At 40.5% G+C, this 19,225-nt stretch overlaps 1 long non-coding RNA gene across 1 annotated transcript in view; it reads right to left on the bottom strand.

Moving 5' to 3' along the window:
• LOC105551321 overlaps positions 1-18,903 on the bottom strand; it is an 87,201-nt gene extending 68,298 nt beyond the window's left edge. Inside the window, exon 1 of the long non-coding RNA XR_001007854.1 lies at positions 18,799-18,903. This is a non-coding gene — a long non-coding RNA (uncharacterized LOC105551321). The remainder of the gene's footprint in view (positions 1-18,798) is intronic.
• Positions 18,904-19,225: the final 322 nt, after the last annotated feature.

Here is a 19,225-nt window from a genome sequence, read left to right as displayed (position 1 = left end):
CTGGCCAGCTTTCTTAGAAATAAAGATATTTTCTGCAGGCTTAAGAGATGGCAACTTGAAAGTTGTTATTACATTTGGTATAGGACTAAGGCAATTCTCTAAAGATTTTGTGCTGGGGTCTTTATTTCAGGCCCTTATACTTTCACATGCACCAAAGCAGTCAGTAGAAGATGCATTAACTGGTAGCCTTAGTCTTGTCATCCGTGAAACTGGTTTAGTAATTGTAATGATATCATAGGATTTGGTGATGATTGGATGAGACAAAGTATATAAGGAGCTTTGCATAGTGCCTGGCACAAACTAAGTATTCAGTAAATAGTCAATTAATAGTATTATCATTATTTATAAAGATCCTATCACAGAAGTTGCTACATTTCCATAGGGAGATTGAAAAGGATGGAACATATTATATCCAAGCTCATTCTAGCTATACCATTTACACTTCTGTAGTTTTGATAAATCTAAGATAGTAGAACAGTATTGAAGACTCCATTTTTGACTTGGATAATTCTGAATGGCATTTCTCATATAGGAAAATTCACTTTTTAAAATCTCAAAATGGTAAAAAGCCCCAAGATAAACACTAAGTAGCATCTAGCTATTTCTCCCTTCAAATGGGTATAATTTTCTGACAACATCCTTTTCAGCTACAGAGACCTTCAAATCTGTTTTAGAGTTATTCTGTTTTTTTTTTCTCCTGGAAAAATCATAAACACAAATGGTAATAAATGAATCTGTATGACTTTTTCCTCCTGATTAGAGGGCATGATGGCTTCAGTTGTTTGCAAGGCAAAAGTGCTGATGCAGAAAGGCCTAATTGATTAGAACAATATATGGTCTGGCTTAATGCTTTAGGTCAAATCCTTGGAAAATTATACATTCTTTACGCAAAATTAATTGTGTTGCAAGCATCTTTCCCGTCAGATGTCTTTTTTTTTTCTTTTGCCCATTTGGCTCCAACTTTGACTTGTGGGGATGAGTCATGAGTAGCATTGCCACATAGATTCAGATGCTGTTTGTGGGCAGAAATTAAGTTACGACTATTATTCTCTTTGTTATTTTTACATTTTGTCAATGTCTCCTTTTGCCATTAGAACAGCTCAGCATTTCTCTTTCTTTTTGGGAGTCTGCAGGTTGTGGTTTGGTCCTATTGTGGGATAGGTTTTTTCCTCTCTGGCTGACAGACTTTCTCATCATGGGCTTGGGCTCCCTGATGGATGGATATTAGGCTTATGCTCAACCTACTCTTATAGTATCATGGCCCTCAGAGAGGCTAGAGATACCTTCACTCGAAGTGGCATGCTTCACATTATATGCTCTCCCCTGTAGTTTCTTGTCCTTGCACCTTACTGCACTGGGTTGGGTTGTTTAGATGTGGCTGAGGGAACAGCAGGCCCTTTGCTCCTCCCTTTCTCCTCTGAAGCACTCAGAGTCTAGGCCAGTTCATTGTTGATGCACTGGCAGGTGGGGGCTTTCTGGCCTAGAATTGACTGGTCATGACAAGTAGGTGGATGTGAGGATTGAGGGAGATGGGGGACTTTGAACATAACTCTCAGGTTTACAGATTGGGCCAATAGGTGGCTAGGGCTGGAGATCACTAAGATAAAGGATGGGAAGTAGGTTTGGTTGGAAAAATGGTAAGTCCAGTTTTGGAGGTGAGTTGGCTCTGCCTTCAGATCATCCTTCAGGTGGAGATGCACGTGTGGGCTGGTGTGAATGAGCATCTGCAGCTCAGCATCTGTCAGGCATAGGAGCATGGAGGCTCAAAGGGAGGCGCTGCTCTTTAAAGCCACTTTTAAAATTGCAGTGCTGAATACATCTGGCTCCCCAAAACTGCTGATGTTGTTGAATATACCAGATGTCTCAGAATTTTGAAGAGCAGGAATCAGGGTAATGCATTCCCAAACTCAGCAGCACAATTTTGTATTATAACCATATGTAGAAGAAAGGTGCCTGCAGGATGGAAGTCTCCCAAATGCAAAGCAGATTAGGTGAGCCTGAGTCATTTCAGGTATGGGGCTGGCATGAGGCACTCAGAGTGGTTTGTGCCTTCAACACCTTTCACTCAACTCAAGCTTAAATACAACACAATAAATTAATATTAATTAAACGATAGAGTTAGTTATCCTAATTGTCATCAACATACATTTATCAGAATTCCCGTATTTTGGGGTTTACTCAGGTTTGTCACTATTCTTGGTTACCATTGAAGTCTTTAGTTGTGAGGGTTTAAGAGCGATTTTCTCTGAAAATTTCATTCCCTTACACCAAACATTGCATGGCTAAGTGAATATTTTGCTGTTGGTTAATGTGATAGCAAAAAATTTTAAAAGGAAGTTTTAAAAATCAGTTTTACATATGTGTCTTTATCGTTTAGCCTTCATCTTTAGGGCATGGACCTTGGGATTTTATTATCTCTGTAAAACTTTCTACCATTGCTCTGATTAAAAGAGGGAAAAGCTAAAACCCACATATTTAGAGGTGTGTACAGACTGGGTTAGGGGCTCTTGATCATAAGCCTGAGAATCGGGAACCCTTCAGTGAACTCTCTGGGACATTCAAGAAAAAGAGAAAAATGCTGAAAGAATCTAGCAATGCTGGCATTGTATAGAAAGCCTTTTTTGAAAACAAACGTGCTGGGAGGGGCTTTGAGAAATCCTCTTGGGGCTTCCTTTCTTTGGCAGCTGAAGCAGTATTGTCCTCATTGTACAGCCAAGGAACTGAATCCTGGAGAGCTTCAGAGAGAGCTTTGGTGACTTGGCTAACATGCAGCACAGAAAATGCAGTGGAGGCTAATGGAACACGAATGTTGGCCCACCGTTCTCACCACCACCTTACTCTGCCATCCATAATAGAAGGCCATTGTCAGCAAAAGGAGAACATGAGCTTCCTTAGCTCTCTCTAGAGTTGAAACTCCTGGAGGTTGAGCACCCACGACATTTCAGAAGGCCTTCACTTTTCAGCCTTATGGCCCCATATCAAGCTCAGCAGAGACACAACAGTGGACACTGGTTAAGAACTCAGCACTGGAGTGAGATAGTCCAGAGTTAAATGCCTTCTTTGCCACCTACCAGTTTTATGGCCTTGGGCAAGATACTTAATGTCTCTAACACTCAGTTTATTTATCTGAAAAGTGGGGACAATATAACTATTTGATTTTGTTGTCAAGATTAAATGTGTGATCATCCCTGTAAACCACGCAGCACATAATGTCTAGAAGCATCGGCCACTGTGGTTGCTGTCAGCTCACCACCCAAGGGTGGTAAACATGAGTGCTTACTCACACTCGTTTGACTTGTGTCTCACAATATTGAACAAGCTCATGCACATCTCAGGCCTTTTCCCTCTGTGTTTTCCTTTCCATATCCCCAGCTATTGCTAACAATTTACACAGTGTGAAGAAAGCAAAGCCCCTTTCCTTTGTCTCTTCACCTTCTATTTCTTTCACCTTCTCTGCCCGTCTTTGGAGACACTGAGTGAGGAGATCCTCACATTCGCGCCTGTGTGTCTGGCACTGTCCACTCTGCCTATTCAGGCTCCCACTCCCTGGACCCTTTACTTTCTTTTCAGCCAATCAGAATTTACTCTTTGCTGCCTTTTTACCCAGAGGGTATAGATTCCTGGTCTGCAGGTTGGATCCAACCTCAGAAGTATTTTCTTTGACTGGCACAATGTTTAATTTTTTTTAAAAAAATTATTAGTTACTTGGGAAATTTCATGTAAAAGCTGGGAAATGGTGTGTGTCTTTGGGTCCTACCTTTCCTAATGGCAGTCACTAGCTGAATAGCAGCTGTCCTCTCCACATGGGCATGTGCTGCTGCCTCTCACCACAATCCTCACCCATCACACCTTATACCAGGCTGCCATATGATTTGCATTCCTGTCTGGACCCTATAATCATTTACTTTTGTGACCTAACAAATTTAAATCCCAAAAGGTAGTAATTGGTGGAGTGGCTTAATGTAGCCTGTGACTTTCTTATATTCCCCATATATTAAGCATTAGTGTACATTAACTACCTTTTTCATGCTGGGTTAAGGCGACGAACAGACATTTCAAGCCAACGCACAGTAGTACTATTTGCTAGTGTAGACTTGGGAGTATTACTATCTTTTCGTATGTCAGTATTTGGGTAATGTTTGCATCTGTATCTGACTTTTGCTTTTTCTACTTCAAATGTTATAAAAATGAATGAAGGTGAGAAAGGAGCTAATATCAATGTTATAAAGTCTCATGTCACTCAGTGCAATATCTGTTAGTCTCGTTCAGTCGTTCACTGAGATTTAAGCTGGAAACTTAAAGAGTATATGTCAAATGCAGGAAACAAATCATCAAAGGCCAGGTCCATGAGAGGAGGTATATTTTCCAACATTTTAGCTTTCTCAGAATGGAACTGCTGTTAGAATGTATCAGCCTATTGTTCCATTTTTCAATCTTCAAATCTGATAGAAGTTTCCAGGAATATTATATGCATACAAAATGCTCTGCCTGCATTTGTGTTGGCTTGTTTATTTTTCAGAGTACTCCTAGAGACACAAAGCTTACCCAAAGAGAAAAGATTTCACTGGTAGATTTCGTTAGGTCTGATACAGGCCATTGGGGGAGATTGTTGGGGAATATATACTAAGCACCTAGCAGATGTCAGGTTCTCTTGAGCTGTCACAGCAGTCCTGTGAAGTAGGTTTTGACCCTGTTCAGTGAGGCAGCATGGTGTCTCAGTCTGCCTAGGTCTGTTTTTTTGACTTCTCTGCTGACTTGCTCTTGGGCATGTAACTTAACTTTTGTTTTTTTTTTTTTTTGAGCCAGGGTCTCGCTCTGTCACCCAGGCTGGAGTGCATTGACACAATCTTGGCTCACTGCAACCTCCACCTACCGGGTTCAGGTGAATCCCATGCCTCAGCCTCCCAAGTAGCTGAGATTACAAGCGTGCACCACCACACCTTGCTGATTTTTGTATTTTTAGTAGAGACGGGCTTTTCCCATGTTGACCAGGCTGATCTCGAACTCCTGGCCTCATGTGATCCGCCCACCTTGGCCTTCCAAAGTACTGGGATTACAGGCGTGAGCCATCGCACCTGGCCGTAACTAAACTTTTATAAGCGTTAGTTTTATCATCTGTAAGATAGTTTATGGTAATACATAAAATAATAAGTGTTAGCAATTCCTGGCACAAAATTAGTGGTCAGTATGTGTTGGCTGTTGTTATTTACAGTAAGGTCCTGAAATCCTTCCATTTCAGACAGCTGACTGCTCTTTCTCCAGGCTTAGCCTACCAAAGGCAGAGGTGGTTACTCTCTGTTGTGGGTAGGGGTGGGGGGGCCCTCCTCACTTCATAGATCAAGTGTAGAAATTACTTGAAACTGGAGATTAGCTTTTTGCCACTCTGGTTCTGTCCTTGGTCCCTCCGTTTCTCACCTGACCTTTTGCACAGCTTGACTTCCTGTCTACTGCTTCTTCCTTGCTTAAATGAAGTTAATATCCCCCTCTGATACCCTTCTCCACAGTAGCCTACATGTTATTTCCCCATAAAGCTCAAATGATTTCATTGAACTTTATGATGCCTGTGAAAGATGTGGATGATTATCCTCAGTCTGGCCAGCAGTTTTAATTAGAGTGACTGTGAAGTGTGCTGTTAATTAAACAAGGAGTTATTTTTAGATATACGTGTTCATTAGTCCTCTGGAACACCTCTTCCTTCAGATTTTTAAAAATACAGGTTAATTTATGGTCTGGATAGGAGTCATTAACTCTTTAACTTCATCTTGTCTAGCAAAATCCCTCCTGGGGTTTCTCTGTTGCTAGAGAACCAGAGTGAAGGCAAGGTGGACGTGGCAGCTGGAGAGCAAAGCTGCCTTTCTTCCCATTGTGTGTTCTCTTCAGTGACACCTCCCAAAGACAGAGTTTGAAGCTGCAGAGATTTGCTCCAAAATACTCTAATATTAACTACTTTTGAGCTTCAAGATGGAATTCAGGCCTAAGAACTATTGAGCCCTTTTAAACACACAGAGCTATGCTGTCGTCATGAAATGATTCACCCTTCAGTTTGCATTCTGGCAAACTTACCCCCAGGGCTGTCTCTAATGTCTTACAGATTGGATCAAATTAAACTTAAAACATTTTAATAAAATTTGAGGCAAGAATATACCAATTAAACATATGTATGTTATTGTATGTATATGAGCCACATATGTATTTAAAAAAATAGATGACTTCAAAAGATACATACTGTGTGATTCCGATTTATGTACTTCTTGATTCCATTTATAGAACATTCTCAAAATGACAAAATTATAGAAATGGAGACAAGATCAGTGGTTGTCAGGTGTTAGGGACATGGTGTGACTATAAAGGGGTAAACGGGTAATTATTTGTAGTGATGGATTAGTTCTGTATCTTGATTGTGGTAGCTACATGATAGCTACATGATAGTTACATGAATCTTTACATGTGACCAAATTTCATAGAACAAAACACAAACACACACAAAGAAAGACAGAAAAGAAAAGCAATCACAGCAAGATATTTATGTATTATGACATGTATTAGGTCAACTATGCATAACTACAACAAACAAAATAGAAAGTAAATAATTGCATGTGGCTTTCCCTATGATCAAGACATAAAAATCTCAAGTTAACAAAGGGTTGTTTTTGCATTAGAATGTAACGGGGCTTTAACACATGAGTTTATAAATGCTCATTCTTATTGTGAACATTAGCCTCTGTGGGGTCAGTCATCAATAACGCAGAATTTATGGGAAATATCTCTTTTTTCTCTTTCCCTTTATCACCATCATCTCACTTCGATGTGACTATTGACTGTGATTGATTTTTAGGAGTGTGACTGTAATTGAGAAGACCACCTTCTCTCTGTTGTTGACTCTTGATTTTCTTGGAAACATTAACTCCTTACACATGCCCAGTCTTGATAGATTGTGACGGGTTTAAGCGTATCTTGTGGGATTTCCCCCCTTCTTTGTTTAATGGTTCCCAATCAGTGATCCCTCACACCAAATTCCTCATGCCTTCATGGGGGAGGGGTACTATTTCTTGTGGTGGAAAGTGATCTAACAGGTAAATAATATGACAACATGTTAAATCATCTTGGGGTAATTCTTTTTTTTTTTTTTTTTTGAGATGGAGTTTCGCTCTTGTTGCCCAGGCTGGAGTGCAATGGCGTGATCTCAGCTCACCGCACCCTCTGTCTCCCTGGTTCAAGCGACTCTCCTGCCTCAGCCTCCTGAGTAGCTGGGATTACAGGCATGCGCCACCACGCCCAGGTAATTTTGTATTTTTAGTAAAGACAGAGTTTCTCCATGTTGGGCAGGCTGGTCTAAAATTACTAGAAAAATAAAAGTAATTTATTATAGCAATTTATTTAAGTTATTCTTATATTTAAAATACCAGCAGTTAAATATGCCTAGGAAAATCTAAATAATGACCCATTGGTATTAGAAGGAAATTGGGGCAGTGTTTAACCTAAAGGGATGACTGACATCAGTAGAATTTCAGTCACTGTGATACCTGGGAAGGGAAGAGAATTTTTTTGGGAGGTGCACGCAGTTGGCTTTTTTCATGCTGTTTGAGTTATAATAATCAAATAATTGTCTAAATTGAGCATGAAGGTTTTCTTACTTCTATATGTTCAATAATGTATTGAAATTTAAAAATTTATGTAAAACAGAATTTAAGGAGTCTGTTTGCAAATCTTAGTATCCCTAATAGATTTTAAGTTCTCTGAGAGCAGGGGCTATGCCTTTTACAGCTTTATTTCTCAGTACTATATAGTAGAAATTTTATATACTTACTTATAGTTAATATCATTAATATATTTGATAGTAGATATTTAATAAAGATTAGTAGATTGGATATGTTGATGTATTTTTAAAATTTAGTTTGTTTTGAGGCAGAGTCTGACTCTGTTGCCCAGGCTGGAGTGCATGGTGTGATCATGGCTCACTGCAATCTCTGCCTCTTGTATTCAAGCAATTCTCGTGCCTCAGCCTCCTGAGTAGTTGGGATTACAGGCATGTGCCGCTTTGGCATGGCTAATTTTTGTGTTTTTAGTAGAGACGGGGTTTTGCCATGATGGCCAGGCTGGTCTCGAACTCCTGGCCTCAAGCAGTCCACCCGTCTCGGCCTCCCAAAGTGCTGGGATTATAGGCGTGAGCCACAGCACCTGGCCAGAAATATTTTAAAAATTTAGATACAAACATACTATTATATGGGTGAAAGCAATCACTAATTGCCATATTCATGTTCTCTGTTTTCTGGTTCTCCTTATTCTCCTTAACTAATATCATATTCAGGCACTATATAGCACTAATTACATTTTTTTGTCTTAATATTCTTTAAGAGGTCATTTGAGATATTAGTGTTAAATTTATATACATGTAAGAAAATTCTATTTTACGTCCATTTCTTAGTTTTTTTTTTTTTTGTTTTTTTTTTGAGATGGAGCCTCGCTCTTGTCGCCTAGGCTGGAGTGCAGTGATGCGATCTCAGCTCACTGCAAGCTCTGCCTCCTGGGTTCACACCATTCTCCTGCCTCAGTCTCCCGAGTAGCTGGGACTACAGGCGCCTGCCACCATGCCCGGCTAATTGTTTTGTATTTTTAGTAGAGACGGGGTTTCACCGTGTTAGCCAGGATGGTCTTGATTTCCTGACCTCGTGATCTGCCCGCCTCGGCCTCCCAAAGTGCTGGGATTACCGGCGTGAGCCACCGCGCCTGGCCTGAGTTCATTTCTTGAATATATGCTTCCTTGCTTAAGAAAACTGTGCTTTGGAGAAATGCCAGCCTCTTCTATAATGAACATCCATAGTCATTGTTTGAAGAGAAAATTTAATATGACTTTTTCATAAAAGTAGCAGATGGCCAATATACAATCCGTATCATTATCAATAATCTTTTACTACATTTCTGAGTTTATTTTTCCAAATTTCATTCCTAGGAGTTGAAAAGCAATTATATATTATTTTGCTCTAAAATAATGTTAAACTCTCAATTCTATCTAAGAAAACTCTGAAAACTGTAGAAGGAAAGGGTTTTAATTTTTGTTTTTTCTTTTTATTTATTTATTTTTAAAATCCATGTTACCAAAGTCAGAAAACTTTTTCTGTAAAGAGCCACACAGTAATTATTTTTCAGTTTGGCAGTTCAAAAAGCCAGTTTTTGTTGCAACTACTCAGCACTGCCCTTGTAGGGAAAACAGCCAGAGACAAGATGGAGACAAATGGGCATGATTGGATTTAGCCTGCAGTTCTTAGATTCTCTCTCCTGTTATAGACACTATTAAGCTAGTGTTATGGAGGAGATTTACCTGGAGGCACTATTGAAGTTTCAAAATGTTGGCAGTAATGAATGTGTGGGAGGAGATGGATGATCAATCTGTGGAATCTGCAGTGACTGAAACTCAGCATTGGCACTAGCTTTAAGCACAAAAACCAGGTCCTCTGGTGCCCAAGTGAAAGGAGAATACTTTGTTCTTCACTCTGCTTTAATGGTATCAGTTGGTAGATGTCCACTGGCCCTGTCACAAGGTGATGTGTGTACAGCAGGTGGTACCAGCACAAAAGCAAGTAGAAGTTTGTTTTTGATTGGTTACTCTTTGCTTCCTCTTTGATACCAAACCGATAGCACGGGTACTCAGTTTCTATACTAGGTAAAGGAAAAAAATGGCAATCCATTATTCTTCCATTTAGACCAATCCAAATTGATTGTCCTTCTCATTTCCAATTTATCCTGCCCCATGACTCTCTTAAACCATAACTTCAGGAGCAAAAGTATTTATATATTTTTGCTGAGTTCAAGGATTTAATGTGCTGAGCAACATATCATTCAAGGAGCTGACCTACCAGTTTCTGATTGATAATGGAAATGTTAATGTATTGTTAGTCCTCTTATTTTTAGCCTAAAGTGAGCTAATAACTAGAATCATTATGTTGTGCCTATAAGGTGTTCAGGCAAAAGGGAAGGTGCAGAAGTTGAGATCTATTTGTCAAGTTAATTATAATATTGGAAAAGCGAATTAGATTGAAGGAAAAATCCAATTTCATACCCTTTTGCTGGTAAAAGGGGCAATGGAATATCTAATTTCTGAACTCTTGTAATGCTGTTCTTTGGATAAGCTTATTGCTGAAAATTTTACCTATTAAATCTATGTCTTATAATAATTATTAGCTCAACACTTACTACTGTAAAACCTAATATTTCACTGCATGAAACACACCGTTTCTCTGAGACTATTGTCAGTCTCTCTGCCCTGATTCTCTCATGTTGCCATGGCATTCCATAGAGCAGCCACCTGCTCACCCTGGACCTTCTAGCTCTGTGCTCTACAAGGTACAGGCTCCTACCAAATCTGAAGGGGAGTGAGAGAAAAGATGAACAGAAACCCTGGGTGGTGGTCAGGAAGTGTCCTGTCAACCCTCTGGGTGGGCCTGCAACATACATTCTTCGTGGAGGGATATCGCCCTTCCCACCTCTGAGTGGGGAAGGGGTACAAATATCAGTTTTTGAGGAGCAAAAAACTCTGAGTCATGACAATGGCTTGTGGCCTTTCAAAGGGTCACAGTACATAAACAGATATTTAAACAATGTATCTGTGGCATTACAACGTCAAGGGGGAGCAATTAGAAAAAAAGCTAAAAAGACTCCAAGGTGGGGTGATATACTTTTTAAAAAGTTCAGATATACTGCTGTGTGATGGAGAAGGAGGGCCCCTTTGCCTTTTTTCTTAACCATTCCAAAGCCCCTGATTTGGCCAAGTGAACAATGGACACCCTTGCGCTGGCAGAGCATGTCTTAAGTCCCAAAGGTGCCCGTGTTTGCCTTGTTGCGGGCAATAGGGGAAGCTTGGGCAACCCAGGCTGTCTTCTCCACTGAACCTCATCTCTAAAGCACTGGTTCATAGATGGCGTCTTCTAGCTCCAGTTCTCCAGATCCATATGCCTATTTGAAAAACACTCAGACACCAGTTGCAGTGTTTCGAGCTACTTCACAGAGGGGTGTTCATGAAGAGTTATTGGCAAGGAGAAACGCCAAAAGACTTGAACATCCTGGGAGCATTTTCATGCTAACCGGTTTTGCTGTCTTTAGAGAGAAAAGGATTGGCATTTTTCTTTTCCACCAGAATAATTTAACCTTAAACTCTTGGTAAATGTCAAAATTCCAAATAACACTCCTCTGATATGTTAAAGTGGAAGGGGAAAAAGAATGAAACACATCAGTTGGCCTTTCCTTGGTCTCTTGATCCCACACTCTCCCTTGGTGAGGACCAGCCGAAGGGAAAATGGAGCGCTCTGGAAGAGCGAGGATTTTCCTAAGGCCGTCTCCTGTGCTTCCTCATCCCCAGCTCTCCATTTCTGGAGTAAAACAGCAGCTGTGCAGTGAGGACCCTGAGCAGCTGAAGATCCAATTAACAGAGTCTCGGACTGACGTGTTCACACTTGGAAACCTCTTTGGAGACAGGCTACATGGCAGTTACAGAAAAGATGTTCTTGCCTCTGGGATGAGCTCTGTCAGTCAGAAATTTATTTAAAACAGTTACCCCCCCACCTCCTGCAACAATTGGTGAAATTTGGGAAAGATACTAGAGTCTAATGATCTTGTTTCTTTGCTATATATTCTCACAAAGTGAATCTGACAGAGTAAAAGATTCATTGAAGATTAATTGAAGGTCAAGGAGATATTTGTCAGTGCCAGGCACTGCTCTCAGCACTGCCGAGGAGTAAAAAGCAGTCTGGGTGTGAAGAAGCTGATGGGAGATAAGAAAGTATAAGCTCAACAGCAGGAAAAAGCAGAACTTAAGCATGCCGTGAGAAAGGCACAAGAAAGGTACTGTGAGTGATCAAAGAAACGTAGATAACATCTGATTGGAAGGAGTAGGAGAGGCTTCCTGGAAGAGGTGACATATGAGATAAGCCTGTAAATAAGCATACGATTTGAAGGCAGGATGGTGAGAAGCCTATTCCAGAGGGAGGAAAGTATGTGAGCAGAAGCTTAGGTGGGAAAGCACCAGGTGTGTCCAGGGAACAAGCAGCTGGTTCTTGGAACTGGAAGTTCCAGGTGATGTTTGAGAGAGCAGTTTTTTTTTTTTTTTCCAGTATAGGGCAGAAGTCACCTGTAAGAGTGAAGGAAGGAGGAGGAAAGAGCTGGCAGAGGCTGCAAGGTCAGATGGCTCTTCAGCAGGCCTGAAATGGAGTTGAAGGACAGGGCAGCTCATGCTGCAGCAACCCCCATATATTTTCATCTGAATTTTCAAGGGTTGTGTGAGCTGACTCCCTTAATATCAGGCCAGACATCTTGGTGTCTGTGTGAGAGGTCAGACTAGGGGGAAACAGAGGAGAACCTTAGAGGGGAAGGCTCCTTTCTCTGTCACACCTCAAAATTTAGTAAGTCTCTGCAGAATCCAAGAGGAAGTCCTAGGGAAAATGTGTGACTCAGGTTGGATGGACCCCAGAGCACCAGCCTGCAGACCTCTGGTCTTACTAGAGAAGTAAGACCCATCTCTAGTTTTAATGGGTGACATAGTCAAGTCCTGACCAATCTGGGCCTCATTTTTCTGGCCTTGTGCATGGTACTATTACCTTCCCTACATACACAAGATCCAATTACAACCTAAGATGCTCACATCTGTGAAAGCACTTGGAACATTTTTTTTTGGTTTTTTTTGGTACTGGTATAAGATGGTAGTGTGAGTCATAAATTACAGGTTTGTAATAAGCTCTTTGCTCCACTGGTCTAAAATGTAGAATCTGAGACTCTAGGGGTTATTTTAAACTCACAGACCCATAGACTGTAAACATCGAAAGGGACTTGGGGACCATCTAAACTCCCCTTGGTGAAAGGCAGCACACCATCATGGTTAAGAATGTAGATGCTGGAATAGATTCGATGCAAATTTCATCTCCACTACTTACTAGTTACATGATTTTGAACAAGACTATTTTAACCTCTCTGTGCCTCAGTCTCCTCATCTATAAAGTGGGGGTGAAAAATGCTCTCTAGGTCATAGAATTGTTGTGAGTTTGAGTTTGTATGTGTCATGCCCTGAGAACAGCACCCGTGTGTAATAAGTACCATATGCACTGTGATAGCTAGTTCGACTGACTGGTTTTTCACATGAGGAGACAGAAATCTAGCCAGGTGAACTGACTTGCTCAAGGCACTTATTTGCCCTGTGACAGGGCCAGGACATTAGAATGTGTTTCCTGACTCCCGGCTCAGTATCTTTCTGCTTCCTCTCAGTGTCCTCTGTTGATTGAGTCAGCAAAGTTTGCTTTTGGTAAAAATGGTTAAATGAAGAAAAGCATGCCAAAATCTTTCAGGTATTTTCAATGGGGAAAAAAATCACGGAACTTCAGCGAGAAGGAAGGGTCTCTCAGAAAGACTTCTGTGAAATCTGTCCTTTGACTTGCACGTGGGCCACTGAAGAGAGAACGTCTGGTCTTTCACTGACAACATCTCTCAAATAGCCTTCATAGCATCCTAACTTGGAACAAATGTAGACTTTCCAGATCACAGCTGGATAAAAAGCAATATTTCAAATAATAATATTATTTGTAGTAGTCATTGGCTAAATTTATATATTTTTATTTTTATGCCTCATAACAATCCTGGAGGTTGGATGAATTATCTTTATTTAAAAATGAAGGCTGGGTGAGGTGGTTCACACCTATAATCCTAGCACTTTGGGAGGCCGAGGCAGGAGAATTGCTTGAGGCCAGGAGTTTGAGACGAGCTTGGGCAAAGTAGTGAGGCCCTGTCTCAACAAAAAAGTTTTACAGATTAGCCAGGCATGGTGGCATGTGCCTGCAGTCCCAGCTACTGACTCAACATCTCTAGTGGTGAGGTCAATAAATCTGTATTTCTTCTGCATGCAAAAATTTGAGCAGCACTGTGCTACCAGCCTTCTTCCCAAGTCTCATTCTGTGTTAGCCCTGCAAGTGCCCAAGCTTTAGGACAGAGGTGCCAGGAACTGAGCGCTCATCGCTTATTTGACACTGGGGCCCGATGCTGTGGGCCACACACTTCGCTATCACTTTCTGTAACCACGCAACAACTGCTGAAGAAGGTTCTCAGGCTCTTTAGGAAAGAGCTTTACATTCTGCATGCGAAGACAGTGATCAGAAGGGATGACAAGTCACGTCTATTTCTGGAATATGAGGAAGAATCAATTGTAATTGTGAGAATACCTCTATGTTAAACCTTCCGGTAACACTTTTACTACAAAATAGGAAAGAGAGAAGCTTACTATGGACACAGAAATCAATGTCTCTGGATTTCAAGGGAAAATAAAGGAGCTTTAAAAAAACAGAAGCAGCCAAGGGCAAATGGTCAAATCTCTCGCCTAAAGAGGAAGAACGTTTGTGTCCACTTTGAAATGAGTGAACATATACAACCTGTTGTGTTGCCAGATGCTTTGACCTAACACATCCCAGGTACTATATTTTTAATTTGTTGGTGACTCAGAGGCACTCATAGGGTGATCTGGCAGAATCCATGAAGACGATTTTTGCTATTGCTTTTAATGGTGAAAGCAGCAATTACTTTTGTACCAACATAATGTTAACAGTTACTTATAGATATCTCTCTCATCAAAATGCCTGAAATGCCATTGTTAGAGATGCGTTGCTTATGGCTAAATATTTCATCCAGGCATCTTTCCTAACAGATCTGGGGAGATATGGCCTGTTGACATTAAAATCCCATTGTGAGATGGGACTCTGGAGAACTGGAGCATGTGGGGATATTGGGGTGGAGGAAAAGGAGGAAACTTTGCAGAAAGGAAAATAATAACTTTCTTAAGGTTTACCTTGTGTGAATCCATCACTCTTTCTAACACTTTGTGAAGCTCCAGCTAACCAGCCTAGAGCCAACTTTAAAAGCTGACAGCCCTGCCTTCATCAAATACCCCTGGTCAGAGAACCCTGAGCAGAGACACAGTTGGTCCCTTTGACATTGGTCTGTGATTGAAGAAAGGGCAATTTCTTTTGCCAGTGGGCCACTGCTGCCAGCCAGCTGTGGGCAGTGCTAGATCTTCCTCCCTTCACCTGTTAATATGCAGCCAGGTCACATGCCAGACCCTGACATATGCCTCCTTCACTTTCTGATCTCCTTTTCCAAATATCTCCATCACCTCCCATTCACATCTGTAATTGTACTCTTTGGGTCTTGAAGACTTCAGAAATCCCTTCTAACATGAAATATAGCTGGGTGTGATCATACTTTGTTTTCTGTTATCTCCTTAAACATGACTTAATTCAGCAGATACTAATTGATGGTCATTGAGAGCAAAAAGGAGACAATTTGGGAAGATTATGATATGATGATGCCAAAATATTTTGCACAGAGGAGGACTTTGTAGAGATGTAGAAAGGACAATAAAAAATAAAGTGAAAAAATATAATTTACCAAGATAAATAACAAGTTGTTCTTGTATGTAAAATATGTGAAAGAGTTGTAAGAGGCCCCAGAATTTGTGAATGGGAGTCATTTAAGGCATTGGGTTTTTTCTTTAAAGTTGCTATTTAATAGGATTCAGATATTTAGATACATTTTCTATAGCTTCAGTGTATACGTATATATGTTATATGTAACAGGTATATGACATATAATATGTCTATTTATTACATGTATTTGTTTAATTTAGATATAGCAGAGGACAAAAATGGAGGAATTTCTGAAGGAACTAGATTGTAAACCAATTTGAAAAAGCAGGTATTGAAGGAGAAAATTGCCATTTAGAGGAGATGGCATAAGCTCATGGAGGGGGAAACCACACATAAGGGGGCTACAGGCTGCTTGAACGAGGCAGAGTGGCCAAAGGGGTGAGGCTGGCGGTGTGAAGTTCAAGCCAGGTGGAGGGAGCAGCTGATGAAGCAATCTGTAGGGGCAGCCTTGGTGTGGATCTGGAGGGTTCCCAGTAAGCTCCTGGGCAGACGGATGACTCCATATGAAGACTGTGAAGGTGGCACTGGACAGACAGCTGGGTCAGGGCTATTGAAGGAGACAGGGGACTAGAGGGAACTAAAGTGTCTGGTTGATCTCCAGCCATACACAGGTGAGTCTGACGAAGTGGGCAGAAATAATGTCTCCACCTCTTTCAGGGTGGGTGTGGAGGATCTGCTCTCATTTCCCTCATCTAGGCAATTTCTTGCATAAAGATGAAGAGACTCGGAGGGATGGTTCCCTCTAGGTAAGGCTGCAGAGTGGGTCAGGTGGTCCTTTTCAGATAGTCCTTGCCCCTCCCCGCAGAAGGGGCTCAGGCTCCCTTCTGTGCATCATTTTTTGAGATGAACTATTAGGAAACCCATCGTGTTCAGGAAGCTGAGTCTTTTGCCTAGTGGTAGAACAATGACACATGCATTCTGGCTGATGTCTGGCTCCATTTTTGGAACCCATAACAATTATTCCCTTAAAATTCCAGATTGAAATGGAGAACTGAAATCTGAAAGTGGCTCTTCAAATGAGTGGGGCAATGTGTTTTAAGCATTTAATCTCAAAAGAATCCACTCACCTCCTCCGATTATTTTAGAGGCTGACTTTCTCTGAGAATAGAGAAGCAAAGAGAGGAAACTCATTTTGATCTCATGTACTCTTAGTCAGTTTAGGGGGCTGAGGCCACAACTGGTGTTTGAAGAGAAAAATATAGAGCCCCAAGTGGAGCCAGGAAAGCTTCCATTTTCTTCTCGGCCTTAACACACCCTCAGCAAATGATTGAAGCCTGGGAAATTATGAATATCAGATTAATTGAACAGGAAAACCAGTGAACAGCTGCAATTTTCTGCCATGGAATTTTTTGTTTTTAATTTAAGTGATAGGAAACCATTTTATGCATTGGGTTTTCCAAATTGATTTCAAGAGTGTACTATGCTAATATGTGGTAATTTTACACAATAAAAAATTGGGGAATTTTAGGCATGAGAGTTGCATCATGATTGTTATACTTATTTGTTCTCTGATGAAAGAAAAGAAGATTGAACATTAAAAGCTGAAGGTCATCCATACAGTTGTCCCAATAGCAATCTGTGTACCTTTAACCCTGAGGAGGAAAAGTAATTACCCTTTGGCTTCTGGTGACCTCAACTAACCTTTGTTGAAGGGCCAGAGAAAATAAAAGCTGACCATCAGCCTGCCCTGGCTGCCCTGGGCTTAACCTGCTGTGTGAATGAAGAACAACCCAACAATAGGATGAGAGGATGTTGCCATGGAAATAGGCCTGGACGAAGGAGCAAAAATCAGAAATTTATCACAATTAATTGTTCTATTAAGAACCTCCCATCTTTTGGATTATTCTCTGGGGGTAGGGATGGAAGATCTGTTCTCATTTAGATCTTATGAGAGAAAATTCTGCTTGCATAAATGAGGCAGCCCATATAGTAAAACCATTCTAAGTAGTGGCGAGAATTGGACAGATTTGTGAGAGACGGAAGGATCTATATCTCCTCATAATCTATAAAGATGCGAATGCAAACAGCCAGGACGAGGGCCAAAGAACCTCATTCTATCAGGGGAATCAGCTGAAGTATGGGTCTGGACATACGTCTTTTTAATATTTTCAGTAGACTGTTGCCTGCGCTTTCATGCCTTGGCAAGGTCTGCAAAGTACAGGTAATGATATTTTTACAGTACAGAAATGTGTTGTCATATTTTATTCTGCTGATTTAGCCTTTCTGTTAAATAGAATCCAAGTTCTATGTATTTTTAACATGAGCTTGTTTAGATTAGAAAATAGAAACTTGCTATCCAATTATGTTCAGATTAAACTAGACTAATCCATGATGCTCTGGGTGCAATAGACTAATTGCAGAAAAAAGAAATAGAGTGAGAAATAGTTCTTTTATGGAGAGCCTACAAGTTATCTCTTAGGTAGAAGCAGATGTATTTAAAAGTAATAATATTTTTATTTTTAACGTGAGAATGTTTTCATTTATATTCATCATACAAAGATGAAATTAGACTTTAAAAATGTGGATTTTTGATCAGTTCTTTCATTTATTTGTATTAAATGGATTAATTAATTATTGAGCAAAGGACTGTATGTCAACTTAACTTCTTTTTCGCATGACAGATAGCAATATGAAACACTATTTGCTGTATTTCCTAAACAGTGAGTTACTCGTGTTAATCAGTTTTTAAAATAATTTGTGGTGCTAAAACAAAGCAGGTGGTTAAGCTCAGACATTGATTTTCTCTTTAATGGGTATTTCATCGGTGAAATTTTAACCACCGATGAAGGAGAATATAAACCGTAGTAGGCGTTCACTGAAGACTCTTGCTTACAGTGAGAAGATATGTTTTTCTGTCACAGTGTAAGATGCCAACATGAGTTTCATCCATGAATTTATGAACCTATGAATTTTAACTCCAGATGTTGATAAGAAATTAATCTCATACTGGGGAGCATTGTCAGCTTTCATTAGAACTTGGGAAGTTTACATTTGGTAGAAATAAACTTTTTAAACGACAGGACATGTGTTGGAAGTCTGTTAACTAACAATGAAATCCAGCTCTTGGACTTCTTATTTACCCATCTGCTCCCTGCAGTTAGTTTAGTACTCGTTTGGTGCGATTCTGGTATTGTTAGGGCCAGGATTCTGTTTGCTAACCCCCAGGTACCTGTGGTTGGAAGGCCCATCTCAAATAATATAATAGACTTGGCCAAACTCATTGAACACTCTCCGTGGCCTTTGGCAGGCTTTTAAGCTTTTTCTCTGCTATAGATAACAGGTTTTCTGAAGTGGCAGCAACATAGCTCTAAAAATACATCTACAATAAGGTCCTAGTTGTACTTACCTTATAGTTCAGCAGCACCTCGCTGGTGGCGATCATGCTTCGTAATTTCCATTTGCTTTAGTTTGCTGGTAAGCACATACCTGCTTGTTGGGTGCTAAGAGTGTTCTTTCTGGCTAAGATGTTTGCAGCATTGGGCTTCGTCTTTAGAGTTCTCAGTTTATTTGGACCCTCTCCAGGTTTTCTCTGTTTATTAACCCTCACCTGGACGGCGTGGCTGAGGCAGTGGAACCAAAAGTAAAGATGGTAATGGGTTTCTGTTGTTTCACCTGTCTGGACCAATAGAAGAATGAAAAGGAGAATGAGGAGCAAGATCAAAATGTAAAAAACAGTGCTAATCTTTCCTTACGTAGAGAGAGGCAGCAGATATCTACCTGGTCTTCCCCATTTAAAACGATTATGCATAATTTCTGCTGGTTTGGATAATCAG

Source organism: Mandrillus leucophaeus, unplaced genomic scaffold, assembly GCF_000951045.1.
Source record: "Mandrillus leucophaeus isolate KB7577 unplaced genomic scaffold, Mleu.le_1.0 Scaffold518, whole genome shotgun sequence".
NCBI classification, from domain to species: Eukaryota; Metazoa; Chordata; class Mammalia; order Primates; family Cercopithecidae; genus Mandrillus; species Mandrillus leucophaeus.
Note: the sequence above shows the minus strand (reverse complement) of the source record. Positions and strands in the feature narration are given on the sequence as shown.